The sequence below is a fragment of the Chrysemys picta genome, unplaced genomic scaffold (assembly GCF_011386835.1).
Source record: "Chrysemys picta bellii isolate R12L10 unplaced genomic scaffold, ASM1138683v2 scaf24, whole genome shotgun sequence".
Taxonomy (NCBI): domain Eukaryota; kingdom Metazoa; phylum Chordata; order Testudines; family Emydidae; genus Chrysemys; species Chrysemys picta.
The window spans coordinates 188,277-202,918 of record NW_027052731.1 but is presented as its reverse complement, the minus strand read 5'-3'; the positions used below and the strand labels follow the sequence as shown (position 1 = coordinate 202,918).

At 47.3% G+C, this 14,642-nt stretch overlaps 1 long non-coding RNA gene across 1 annotated transcript; it reads right to left on the bottom strand.

Annotated features, from left to right (window-relative positions):
* Positions 1-356: 356 nt before the first annotated feature.
* On the bottom strand, positions 357-7,854 carry LOC135977753 (uncharacterized). Its single transcript, XR_010595200.1, has 3 exons — positions 7,731-7,854; positions 6,219-6,351; positions 357-466 (listed from the first exon to the last, which is right to left on the bottom strand). It is a non-coding gene; the product is annotated as an uncharacterized LOC135977753 (long non-coding RNA).
* Between the last annotated feature and the right edge of the window lie 6,788 nt (positions 7,855-14,642).

Genomic DNA, 14,642 nt, shown 5'->3' with positions numbered 1-14,642 from the left:
CTGTGGATCACCCCACTCAATGCCTGTTCATTCTAGGAAGCAAGCCGGCTAGACGGTAAAACATCAGAGGCTGCTCCCAATGCTACACTCAGTGTTTCCAAAATTACTACACTTTATGGCCAGAAGAGACCTTTAGAGAATCTCATCTAACCCCCTGCATATCATAGGCTTGCTGTATAGTACAATAGTTACTTTTTGGGCACACACATTCCAGAAAGGCATCTAGTCTTCATTCAATGACATCAAGAGATGGAGAATCCACCACTTTCCCTTTTAGTGAGGGCCAGGGGGCTCCATTTCCCCTTCCACTAGCTCCCCATTTACAGTGAGCCAGAGCAGTACCTGCAGCAGGGAGCGGGAGTTGCTGAAGGCCTCAGAGGAACAGCCCCTGCAGTGTCTCAGGCATCTGGCGCAAGTGCCGGATGATGCGGAGCTGGTGCATCACTTTGGCCGTGACGTCCTCCTGCTGCAAGGGAACGAGAACCTGTCAGAGACTCAAAGGTCCCGAGGAATCAGGGGGAATTAAGGGCACCTGGAACCAGCAGTATTTCCACCCACCACCTGCCCACCGCTGAGGGATGAATTCACCTCCTGAACCCCAGAATGGAGTCTTCTTGTCCTTTCTAGTATCCTCCAGTGCCAACCCCCCTCCTTGTAGGATTAGCTCCTGCTACCTCCCCGTCAGTGTTCTTCACAGCTGTTCCACCTCCAAACCAAACCTCAAGTTATCAGAACCCTCTTCTGCACCCCCAACCACGTTGGGCATCGAGGCGGCTCTAGCGGGGGGGCAGGAGGGATTCTGCCAGAAGTGAAGTGGGTTGAGGGGAGGTTGAGATCTTGCCCCAAGTCATCCCAGACACTAATGCTAAGCCACAGGATGGCAGCATCTAGTGTCAGTGGAGTCCAAGCACTATTTCAACCATACAGTTTTGGATGAACTCCCCACAAGGGGAGGTGAAGAGCACCCCCAGCAACACACACACAAACACACATACACACACACACACCACTCAAACGCCCCGAGGAATCAGCGGGAATTGAGGGCACCTGGAACCAGCACTACTTCCACCATTCACCTGCCCACCACTGAGGGATAAATTCACCTCCTGAACACCAGAATGGAGTCTTCTTGTCCTTTCTAGTAACCTCCAGTGCCAACCCCCCTCCTTGAAGGATGAGCTCCTGCTATCTCCCCCTCAGTGCCCTTGACAGCTGTTCCACCTCCAAACCACAGCTCAAGTTATTAGTACCTTTGGACACAGACTGGCTAACCTAGTGAGGAGGGCTTTAAACTAGGTTCGACGGGGACAGGTGAGCAAAGCCCACAGGTAAGTGGGGAACATGGAGACCGGGGAGATGGGTCAAAAACGAGAGGGAGTGTGGGCTATATTGTCAGAGGGAAAGGAGGGTCAGGACAAAACTGGGAGGAAAGATCAAACCAGTATCTTAGATGTCTATATACAAATGCGAGAAGTATGGGGAATAAGCAGGAAGAACTGGAAGTGCTAATAAATAAATACAACTATGACATTGTTGGCATCACTGAAACTTGGTGGGATAATACACATGATTGGAATGTTGGTGTGGATGGGTACAGCTTGCTCAGGAAGGATAGACAGGGGAAAAAGGGAGGAGGTGTTGCCTTGTATATTAAAAATGTACACACTTGGACTGAGGTAGAGATGGACATAGGAGACGGAAGTGTTGAGAGTCTCTGGGTTAGGCTAAAAGGGGTAAAAAACAAGGGAGATGTCATGCTAGGAGTCTACTACAGGCCACCTAACCAGGTGGAAGAGGTGGATGAGGCTTTTTTTAAGCAACTAACAAAATCATCCAAAGCCCAAGATTTGGTGGTGATGGGGGACTTCAACTATCCGGCTATATGTTGGGAAAATAACACAGCGGGGCACAGTCTATCCAACAAATTCCTGGACTGCATTGGAGACAACTTTTTATTTCAGAAGGTTGAAAAAGCTACTGGGGGGAAGCTGTTCTAGACTTGATTTTAACAATTAGGGAGGAACTCGATGAGAATTTGAAAGTAGAAGGCAGCCTGGGTGAAAGTGATCATGAAATCATAGAGTTTGCAATTCTAAGGAAGGGTAGAAGGGAGAACAGCAAAATAGAGACAATGGATTTCAGGAAGGCAGATTTTGGTAAGCTCAGAGAGCTGATAGGTAAGGTCCCATGGGAATCAAGACTGAGGGGAAAAACAACTGAGGAGAGTTGGCAGTTTTTCAAAGGGACACTATTAAGGGCCCAAAAGCAAGCTATTCCGCTGGTTAGGAAAGATAGAAAATGTGGCAAAAGACCACCTTGGCTTAACCATGAGATCTTGCATGATCTAAAAAATAAAAAGGAGTCATATCAAAAATGGAAACTGGGACAGATTACAAAGGATGAATATAGGCAAACAACACAGGAATGCAGGGGCAAGATTAGAAAGGCAAAGGCACAAAATGAGCTCAAACTAGCTACGGGAATAAAGGGAAACAAGAAGACTTTTTATCAATACATTAGAAGCAAGAGGAAGACCAAAGACAGGGTAGGCCCACTGCTTAGTGAAGAGGGAGAAACAGTAACAGGAAACTTGGAAATGGCGGAGATGCTTAATGACTTCTTTGTTTCGGTCTTCACCGAGAAGTCTGAAGGAATGCCTAACATAGTGAATGCTAATGGGAAGGGGGTAGGTTTAGCAGATAAAATAAAAAACGAACAAGTTAAAAATCACTTAGAAAAGTTAGATGCCTGCAAGTCACCCGGGCCTGATGAAATGCATCCTAGAATACTCAAGGAGCTAATAGAGGAGGTATCTGAGCCTCTAGCTATTATCTTTGGAAAATCATGGGAGACGGGAGAGATTCCAGAAGACTGGAAAAGGGCAAATATAGTGCCCATCTATAAAAAGGGAAATAAAAACAACCCAGGAAACTACAGACCCCAGTGAGTTTAACTTCTGTGCCAGGGAAGATAATGGAGCAAGTAATTAAGGAAATCATCTGCAAACACTTGGAAGGTGGTAAGGTGATAGGGAACAGCCAGCATGGATTTGTGAAGAACAAATCATGTCAAACCAATCTGATAGCTTTCTTTGATAGGATAACGAGCCTTGTGGAGAAGGGTGAGGCTGTGGATGTGGTATACCTAGACTTTAGTAAGGCATTTGATACGGTCTCGCATGATATTCTTATTGATAAACTAGGCAAATACAATTTAGATGGGGCTACTATAAGGTGGGTGCCTAACTGGCTGGATAACCGTACTCAGAGAGTTGTTATTAATAGTTCCCAATCCTGCTGGAAAGCCATAACGAGTGGGGTATCGCAGGGGTCTGTTTTGGGACCGGCGCTGTTCAATATCTTCATCAACGACTTAGATATTGGCATAGAAAGTACGCTTATTAAGTTTGCGGATGATACCAAACTGGGAGGGATTGCAACTGCTTTGGAGGACAGGGTCATCATTCAAAATGATCTGGACAAATTGGAGAAATGGTCTGAGTTAAACAGGATGAAGTTTAACAAAGACAAATGCAAAGTGCTCCACTTAGGAAGGAACAATCAGTTTCACACATACAGAATGGGAAGAGACTGTCTAGGAAGGAGTACGGCAGAAAGGGATCTAGGGGTTATAGTGGACCACAAGCTAAATATGAGTCAACAGTGTGATGCTCTTGCAAAAAAAGCAAACCTGATTCTGGGATGTATTAACAGGTGTGTTGTGAGCAAGACACGAGAAGTCATTCTTCCGCTCTACTCTGCTCTGGTTAGGCCTCAGCTGGAGTATTGTGTCCAGTTCTGGGCACCGCATTTTAAAAAAGATGTGGAGAAATTGGAAAGGGTCCAGAGAAGAGCAACAAGAATGATTAAAGGTCTTGAGAACATGACCTATGAAGGAAGGCTGAAAGCATTGGCTTTGTTTAGTTTGGAAAAGAGAAGACTGAGAGGAGACATGATAGTAGTTTTCAGGTATTTAAAAGGGTGTCATAAGGAGGAGGGAGAAAACTTGTTCACCTTAGCCTCTAAGGATAGAACCAGAAGCAATGGGTTTCAAGTGCAGCAAGGGAGGTCTAGGTTGGACATTAGGAAAAAGTTCCTAACTGTCAGGGTGGTTAAACACTGGAATAAATTGCCGAGGGAGGTTGTGGAATCTCCATCTCTTGAGATATTTAAGAGTAGGTTAGATAAATGTCTATCAGGGATGGTCTAGATGGTATTTGGTCCTGCCATGCGGGCAGGGGACTGGACTCGATGACCTCTCGAGGTCCCTTCCAGTCCGATTATCTATGAATGTATGAAAAAAACACTGTTCTCCACCCCCACCCAGGTTGGCCAGGGAGGCGGCTCTAGCAGGGGGGGCAGGAGGGATTCTGGCAGCAGTGAAGTGGGTTGCGGGGAAGTTGAGATCTTGACCCATCTCATCCCAGACACTAATGCTAAGCCACAGGATGGCAGCATCTAGTGTTAGTGGAGTCCAAACACTATTTCAACCCCACAGTTTTCGAGGAACAGGAGAAAGGACAAAAGAAGTAAGAGATGAAGAGAAAGGAAGGAGGGATGGAGGAAAAGGTAAAACAAAAAGGACAAACCCTAATGTCCCCAGTGATTCTACGGCACAAAATCCAAGGGATGGAATAAAATCCTGCCATCTTAAACTACTGTTTTCCATGCCTAGAATTCAGCTGGCACCACGTGGATCAGACTGAGCAGCTGCCAAAACCTCTTGGAGGCTCTTACCTTCTAAACAGGGACGTCTGTTTTCTAGTAAAATCAGTAAAAGGAAAGGAGAAAACTCGAAAGAGGCTCCTGCACGCACTCACGTACGTGAACCCTAATACTCTCTCAGTCCTCAAAGAAAGACCCCGAGAAGGAGACTTGCTGAAGCAATGCCACAGGGTCTCTGAGGTTTCCCTGGCCCTGTGCTCCTGTCCTGCCAGGCTGATGTCAGCATCTCTCTCTGAGGTCACCACCTCCCTAACACATTTGACCAATAAGCTGACATCCTGCAAAAGGCCTTTGTGATGTCACTGACACACCCAACCAAACCCTGAAGTGCTAATGTCCTGCTGCTGGCCTGACACTTTGAAGCTTTGAGGTTGTCATAACTATAAAGGGAAGGATAACAGCTGTCCTGTGTACAGTACTATAAAATCCTCCTGGCCAGAGACTCCAAAATCCTTTTCCCTCTAAAGGTTAAGAAGCTCAGGTAACCTGGCTGGCATCTGACCTAAAGGACCAATAAGGGGACAAGATATTTTCAAATCTTGGGGAGGGGAAGGCTTTTGTTTGTGTTCTTTGTTTGTGTGGGTGTTCGCCCTCGGGACTGAGAGGGACCAGACATCAATCCAGGTTCTCCACATCTTTCTAAACAAGTCTCTCCTATTTCAAACAAGGCGTGTTAGTTTTCCTTTGTTTTCTCAACTTGTAAATGTACCTTTTACTAGAGTGTTTATCTTTGTTTGCTGTACTTTGAACCTAAGACTAGAGGGGAGTCCTCTGAGCTCTTTAAGTTTGATTACCCTGTAAGGTTAATTTCCATACTGATTTTACAGAGGTGATTTTTACCTTTTTCTTTAATTAAAAGCCTTATTTTTAAGAACCTGATTGATTTTTCCTCGTTTTAAGATCCAAGGAGTTTGGATCTTGATTCACCAAGAGTTGGTGGGAGGAAGGAGGGGAATGGTTAATTTCTCCTTCTTTTAAGATCCAAGGGGGTTGGATCTGTATTCACCAGGGAATTGGTGAAAGGTTTCTCAAGGCTACCCAGGGGAGGAAATTAGCCTTGGGATGGTGGTTAAGCTTAGAAGTTTTCATGCAGGCCCCTACATTTGTACCCTAAACTTCAAAGTGGGGATACAGCCTTGACACAGGTACTCTCTGTGGATCACCCCACTCAATGCGTCTTCATTCTAGGAAGCAAGCCGGCTAGACAGTAAAACATCACAGGCTGCTCCCAATACTACACTCAGTGTTTCCAAAATTTGTAGACTTTATGGCCACAAGAGACCTTTAGAGCATCTCATCTAAGCCCCTGCATATCATAGGCCTCCTGTATAGTACAATAGTTACTTTTTGGGCACACACATTCCAGAAAGGCATCTAGTCTTCATTCAGTGACATCAAGAGATGGAGAATCCACCACTTTCCCTTTTAGTGAGTGCCAGGGGGCTCCATTTCCCCTTCCACTAGTTCCCCATTTACAGTGAGACAGAGCAGTACCTGCAGCAGGGAGCGGGAGTTGCTGAAAGACTCAGAGGAACAACCTCCTCTTAAATACCCATGCAGTGTCTCAGGCACTTGGCGCAAGTGGCGGATGATGCGGGTGCATCACTTTGGCCGTGACGTCCTCCTGCTGCAAGGGAACGAGAACCTGTCAGAGATTCAAACACCCCGAGGAATCAGGGGGAATTAAGGGCACCGGGAACCAGCAGTATTTCCACTCAGCACCTGCCCACCGCTGAGGGATGAATTCACCTCCTGAACCCCAGAATGGAGTCTTCTTGTCCTTTCTAGTAACCTCCAGTGCCAAATCCCCTCCTTGAAGGGTGAGCTGCTGCTACCTCCCCCTCAGTGCCCTTGACAGATGTTCCACCACCAAACCACAGCTCAAGTTATCAGAACCCTCTTCTCCACCCCCACCCAGGTTGGCCAGGGAGGCGGCTCTAGCAGGGGGGGCAGGAGGGATTCTGCCAGCAGTGAAGTGGGTTCCGGGGAAGTTGAGATCTTGCCCCAAGTCATCCCAGACACCAATGCTAATCCACACGATGGCAGCATCTAGTGTCAGTGGAGTCCAAGCACTATTTCAACCACACAGGTTTGGATGAACTCCCCACAAAGGGAGTTGAAGAGCACCCCCAGCAACACACAAACACACACACAAACCACTCCCGGTGGTGGGAGGGGAACAGGAGAAAGGACAAAAGAAGTAAGAGATGAAGAGAAAGGAAGGAGGGAGGGAGGAAAAGGTAAAACGAAAAGGACAAACACTAATGTCCCCAGTGATTCTACGGGACAAAATCACAGGGAGGGAATAAAATTCTGCCACCTTGAACTAGTGTTTTCCATGCTTAGAATTCAGCTGGCACCAGGTGGATCAGACTGAACAGGATACAAACCTCTCCGAGGCACTTACTTTCCTCAAAGAGAGACCTCAAGGAGGAGACTTGCTGAAGCAAAGCCAGAGGGGTCTCTGAGGTTTCCCTGGCCCTCATGTCAGCATCTCTCTCTGATGTCAGCATCTCTCTCTGAGGTCACCACCTCCCTAACACATTTGACCAATAAGCTGACGTCCTGCAAAAGGCCTTTGTGATGTCACTGCCACACCCAACCAAACCCTGAAGTGCTAATGTCCTCCTGCTGGCCTGACACTTTGAAGGTTTGAGCTACTCTGTGTGAATCACCCCACTCAATGGGTCTTCATTCTAGGAAGCAAGCCGGCTAGACAATAAAACATCAGAGGCTGCTCCCAATGCTACACTCCGTGTTTCCAAAATTACTACACTTTATGGCCAGAAGAGACCTTTAGAACATCTAATCTAAGCCCCTGCATATCATGGGCTTCCTGTATAGTACAATAGTTACTTTTTGGGTACAAACATTCCAGAAAGGTATCTAGTCTAAATTAAATGACATTAAGAGATAGAGAATCCACCACTTTCCCTTTTAGTGAGTGCCAGGGGGCTCCATTTTCCCTTCCACTAGCTCGCCATTTACTGTGAGCCAGAGCAGTACCTGCAGCAGGGAGCGGGAGTTCCTGAAGGCCTCAGAGGCGCAGCCCCTGCAGTGTCTCAGGCACGTGGCGTAAGTGCAGGATGATGCGGAGCTGGTGCATCATTTTGGCCGTGACGTCCTCCTGCTGCAAGGGAACGAGAACCTGTCAGAGACTCAAACGCCCCGAGGAATAAGGGGGAATTAAGGGAACCTGGAACCAGCAGCATTTCCACTCAGCACCTGCCCATCAATGAGAGATGAATTCACCTCCTGAACCCCAAAATGGAGTCTTCTTGTCCTTTCTAGAAACCTCCAGAGCCAACCCCCCTCCTTGTAGGGTGAGCTCCTGCTACCTCCTGCTCAGTGCCCTTCACAGATATTCCACCTCCAAACCACAGCTCAAGTCATCAGAACCCTCTTCTCCACCCCGACACAGGTTGGGCTGGGAGGCGGCTCTAACAGGGTGTGCAGGAGGGATTCTGACAGCAGTGAAGTGGGTTGCAGGGAGGTTGAGATCTTGACCCAAGTCATCCCAGACACTAATGCTAAGTCACACAATGGCAGCATCTACTGTCAGTGGGGTCCAAGCACTATTTCAACCCCACAGTTTTGGATCAACTCCCCACAAGGGGAGGAGAAGAGAACCATCAGCACCACACACACACACACACACCACTCCTGGTGGTGTGAGGGGAACAAGAGAAAGGACAAAAGAAGTAAGAGATGAAGAGAAAGGAAGGAGGGATGGAGGAAAAGGGAAAAGGAAAAGGACAAACCCTAATGTCCCCATGTCGGACATCAGGAATGGTAACATACATAAGCCAGTATGTGAAGACTTCAATCTCCCTGGTCATTCTATTACAGATTTAAAAGTCACTATCATTGAACAAAAAAAACTTCAGAAACAGACTTCAAAGAGAAACAGCAGAACTAAAATTCATTTGCAAATTCAACACCATTAATCTGGGCTTGAATAGGGACTGGGAGTGGCTGGCTCACTACAGAAGCAGCTTTTCCTCTCCTGGAATTGACACCTCCTCATCTATTATTGGGAGTGGACTACATCCACCCTGATTTTTGAATTGGCCCTGTCAACACTGGTTCTCCACTTGTGAAGTAACTCCCTGCTCTCCATGTGTCAGTATATAATGCCTGCATCTGTAACTTTCACTCTATGCATCCGAAGAAATGAGGTTTTTACTCACGAAAGCTTATGCCCAAATAAATCTGTTAGTCTTTAAGGTGCCACCAGACTCCTTGTTGTTTTTGTAGATACAGACTAACATGGCTACCCCCTGATACTTGACACCATGCAAGGCACTAAATTTAGCCGTATGGAGTGGAAATCCATCAACCTCAACAAAAAACTTGCACAGATACAGACAGACATCATCTTCCTCTCCAAATGCAAACAGATGGACATCATACCAAAAGGACTGAAGGTAAAAAATCCATTGCAATCAACATACTACACTGAGTATGGTGAGAGATTGTGCCACACACTCTCTCAAAGAAACTGAGGAACCACCTGATCAGCATCCTGTACAGCAGACAAGAGAAGATCAAGAATGAGCTCTCAGAACTGGAGACTCTCATACAATACCAGCCTTCTACACAAACTTCCACGTGGCTGGACTTTACAAAAATGAGACAAGCCATTTACAATGCACACTTCACTTCTCTACAGAGGAAAAAGGACTGTAAGTTATCTAAACTAATACCTGCCACTAGGGGCTATAACAATGGTACCCTCAACTCATCTAACAACATTGTCAATCTTTCCAACCACACGCTTTGCCCAGCAGAAGAGTCTGTCCTATCTCGGGGACTCTCTTTCTGTCCCACCGTCTCCACGAACATGATACAGTTCTGCGGTGATCTGGAAGCCTACTTTCCTCGTCTCCGACTCAAGGAATATTTTCAACGCACCACTGAACAGTGCACTGACCCACAGGAACCCTCCTACCAACACTACAAAAAGAAGAATTCTGCGTGGACTCCTCCTGACGGTCGAAATGACAGACTGGACCTCTACATAGAGTGTTTCCGCAGACGTGCACAGGCTGAAATTGTGGACAAACAACATCACTTGTCCCATAACCTCAGCCGTACAGAACGCAATGCCATCCACAGCCTCAGAAACAACTCTGACATCATCATCAAAGGGGCTGACAAAGGAGGTGCTGTAGTCATAATGAACAGGTCAGATTATGAACAGGAGGCTGCCAGGCAACTCTCCAAGACCACATTCTACAGGCCACTATCCTCTGATCCCACTGAGGAATACCAAAAGAAACTACACCATCTGCTCAAGAAACTCCCAGCTACAGTACGGGAACAAATCTACATGGACACACCCCCAGAACCCCGACCAGGGGTATTCTATCTGCTACCCAAGATCCATAAACCCGGAAACCCTGGACGCCCCATCATCTCAGGCATTGGCACTCTGACGGCAGGATTATCTGGCTATTTGGCCTCTCTCCTCAGGCCCTATGCTACCAGCACTCCCAGCTATCTTCGAGACACCACCAACTTCCTGAGGAAACTACAATGCATTGATGTTCTTCCTGGAAACACCATCCTGGCCACCATGCATGTAGAAGCACTTTATACCAATATTCTACATGAGGATGGACTACAAGCTGTCAGGAACAGTATCCCTGATGAGGCCACAGCAAGCCTGGTGGCTGAGCTTTGTGACTTTGTCCTCACCCACAACCACTTCAGATTTGGGGACAACTTATACCTTCAAGTCAGTGGCACTGCTATGGGTACTCGCATGGCCCCACAGTATGCCAACATTTTTATGGCTGACTTAGAACAACGCTTCCTCAGCTCTCGTCCCCTAGTGCCCCTCCTCTACTTGCGCTACATTGACGACATCTTCATCATATGGACCCACGGAAAGGAGGCCCTTGAAGAATTCCACCTGGACTTCAACAATTTCCACCCCACCATCAACCTCAGCCTGGACCAGTCCACACAAGAGATCCACTTCCTGGACACTACAGTACAAATAAGTGATGGTCACATAAACACCACCCTATACCGGAAACCTACTGACCGCTATACGTACCTACATGCCTCCGGCTTCCATCCAAGACACATCACATGATCCATTGTCTACAGCCAAGCCCTAAGATACAACCGAATTTGCTCCAACCCCTCAGACAGAGACAAACACCTACAAGATCTTTATCAAGCATTCGTAAAACTACAATACCCACCTGGGGAAGTGAGGAAACAGATTGACAGAGCAAGACGGGTACCCAGAAATCACCTACTACAGGACAGGCCCAACAAGGACAATAACAGAACACCACTGGCCATCACATACAGCCCCCAGCTAAAACCTCTCCAGCGCATTATCCACGATCTACAACCTATCCTGGAAAATGATCCCTCACTCTCACAGACCTTGGGAGACAGGCCAGTCCTCGCTTACAGACAACCCCCCAACCTGAAGCAAATACTCACCAGCAACTACACACCACACCACAGAAACACCAACCCAGGAACCTATCCCCGTAGCAAACCTTGTTGCCTACTCTGTCCCCATATCTACTCTGGCAACAGCATCAGAGGACCCAACCACATCAGCCACACCATCAGGGACTCATTCACCTGCACATCCACTAATGTCATATATGCCATCATGTGCCAGCAATGCCCCTCTCCCATGTACATTGGCCAAACCGGACAGTCCCTCCGCAAAAGAATAAATGGACACAAATCGGACATCAGGAGTGGTAACATACATAAGCCAGTAAGTGAACACTTCAATCTCCCTGGTCATTCTATTACAGATTTAAAAGTCACTATCATTGAACAAAAAAACTTCAGAAACAGACTTCAAAGAGAAACAGCAGAACTAAAATTCATTTGCAAATTCAACACCATTAATCTGGGCTTGAATAGGGACTGGGAGTGGCTGGCTCACTACAGAAGCAGCTTTACCTCTCCTGGAATTGACACCTCCTCATCTATTATTTGGAGTGGACTACATCCACCCTGATTTTTGAATTGGCCCTGTCAACACTGGTTCTCCACTTGTGAAGTAACTCCCTGCTCTCCATGTGTCAGTATATAATGCCTGCATCTGTAACTTTCACTCTATGCATCCGAAGAAGTGAGGTTTTTACTCACGAAAGCTTATGCCCAAATAAATCTGTTAGTCTTTAAGGTGCCACCAGACTCCTTGTTGTTTTCCTAATATCCCCAGTGATTCTACGGGACAAAATCCCAGGGAGGGAATAAAATTCTGCCACCTTAAACTAGTGTTTTCCGTGCCTAGAATTCAGATGGCACCAGGTGGATCAGACTGAACAGGTTACAAACCTCTCCGAGGCACTTACTTTCTCAACAGGGACTTCTGTTTTCTAGTAAAATGGGTAAAAGGAAAGGAGAAAACTCGAAAGAGGCTCCTGCTCACACTCACATATGTGAACCCTAATACTCTCTCAGTCCTCAAAGAGAGCTCGAGAAGTAGACTTGCTGAAGCAAAGCCACAGGGGTCTCTGAGGTTTCCCTGGCCCTGCGCCCCTGTTTTGCCTGGCTGATGTGAGCATCTCTCTCTGAGGTCACCACCTCCCTAACAACTTTGACCAATAGGCTGAGCTCCTGCAAAAGGCCTTTGTGATGTCACTGCCACACCCACCCATCCCCTGAAGTGCTAATATCCTGCTGCTGGCCTGACACTTTGGAGGTTTGAGCTACTCTCTGTGGATCACCCCACTCAATGCGTCTTCATTCTAGGAAGCAAGCCGGTTAGACAGTAAAACATTAGAGGCTGCTCCCAATGCTACACTCAGTGTTTCCAAAATTTATACACTTTATGGCCAGAAGAGAACTTTAGAGCATCTCATCTAACCCCCTGCATATCATAGGCTTCCTGTATAGGACAATAGTTACTTTTTGGGCACAAACATTCCAGAAAGGCATCTAGTTTCATTCAATGACTTCAAGAGATGGAGAATCCACCACTTTCCCTTTCACTGAGTGCCAGGGGGCTCCATTTCCCCTTCCACTAGCTCCCCATTTACAGTGAGCCAGAGCAGTACCTGCAACAGAGAGCGGGAGTTGCTGAAGGCCTCAGAGGCACAACCCCTGCAGTGTCTCAGGCACCTGGCGCAAGTGATGGATGATGCGGAGCTGGTGCCTCACTTTGGCCGTGACGCCCTCCTGCTGCAAGGGAATGAGAACTTGTCAGACTCAAACGCCCCGAGGAATCAGGGGGAATTAAGGGCACCTGGAACCAGCAGTATTTCCACTCAGCACCTGCCCAACACTGAGGGATGAATTCACCTCCTGAATCCCAGAATGGAGTCTTCTTGTCCTTTCTAGTAACCTCCAGTGCCAATCCCCCTCCTTCTAGGGTGAGCTCCTGCTACCTCCCCCTCAGTGTCCTTGACAGCTGTTCCACCTCCAAACCACAGCTTAAGTCATCAGAAACCTCTTCTAGACCCCCACCAAGGTTGGGCTGGGAGGCGGGTCTAGCAGTGGGGGCAGGAGGGATTCTGGCAGCAGTGAAGTGGGTTGCGGGGAGGTTGAGATCTTGCCCAAGTCATCCGAGACACTAACGCTAAGCCACAGGATGGCAGCATCTAGTGTCTGTGGAGTCCAAGCACTATTTCAACCCCACAGTTTTGGATGAACTTCCCACAAGAGGAGGTGAAGATCACCCCCAGCAACACACACACACACATCTTGTAACTAAAATTGTTATTAGTCATCCCCAAATGCATCACCTTACACTTTTCACTATTAAATTTCATCTTATTTCTGATACTCCAATTCACAAGCTCATTCAAGTCTCCCTGCAGGATATCCCTATCCTCCTCCGAATTTACAAAGCCTCCCACCTTCGTATCATCCGCAAATTTTATCAGCCCACTCCTGCAATCGGTTCCGAGGTCAGTTATAAATAGATTAAATAAAATGGGTCCCAAAACCGAACCTTGAGGCACTCCACTAGTAACCTCCCTCCAACCCGACAGTTCACCCTTTAATACAACCCGCTGCATTCTCCCCAGTAACCAATTCCTTATCCACCTCTGGATTTTCATATCGATCCCCATGTTTTTCAGTTTAACCAATAATTCCTCATGGGGTACAGTATCAAACGCTTTACTGAAATCCAGGTATATTAGGTCCACCGCATTTCCCTTGTCTAATAAATCCGTTACTTTCTCAAAGAAGGAGATCAGATTCGTTTGGCACGATCTGCCCTTCGTAAAACCATGTTGTAATTTATCGCAATTGCCACTACCCTCCAGGTCCTCAACTAGTTTCTCTTTCAGAATTTTCTCTAACACCTTGCACACTACAGATGTTAGACTAACAGGCCTGTAGTTACCCGGATCACTTTTTTTCCCTTTCTTGAAAATAGGAACCACATTAGCTATTCTCCAGTCTAACGGGACCACACCTGTCAAAGACTCAAACGCCCCGAGGAATCAGGGGGAATTAAGGGCATCTGGAACCAGCAGTATTTCCACCCAGCACCTCCCCACCACTGAGGGATGAATTCACCTCCTGAACCCCAGAATGGAGTCTTCTTGTCCTTTCTAGTAACCTCCAGTGCCAACCCCCCTCCTTGAAGGATGAGATCCTGCTACTTCCCCCTCAGTGCCCTTGACAGCTGTTCCACCTCCAAACCACAGCTCAAGTTATCAGAACCCTCTTCTCCACCCCCACCCAGGTTGGGCAGGAAGGCGGCTCTACCAGGGGGGGCAGGAGGGATTCTGCCAGCAGTGAAGTGGGTTGCGGGGAGGTTGAGATCTTGCCCCAATCATCCCAGACACTAATGCTAAGCCACAGGATGGCAGCATCTAGTGTCATTGGAGTTCAAGCACTATTTCAACCTCACAGTTTTGGATCAACTTCCCAACAAGGGGAGGTGAAGAGCACCATCAGCACCACACACACACA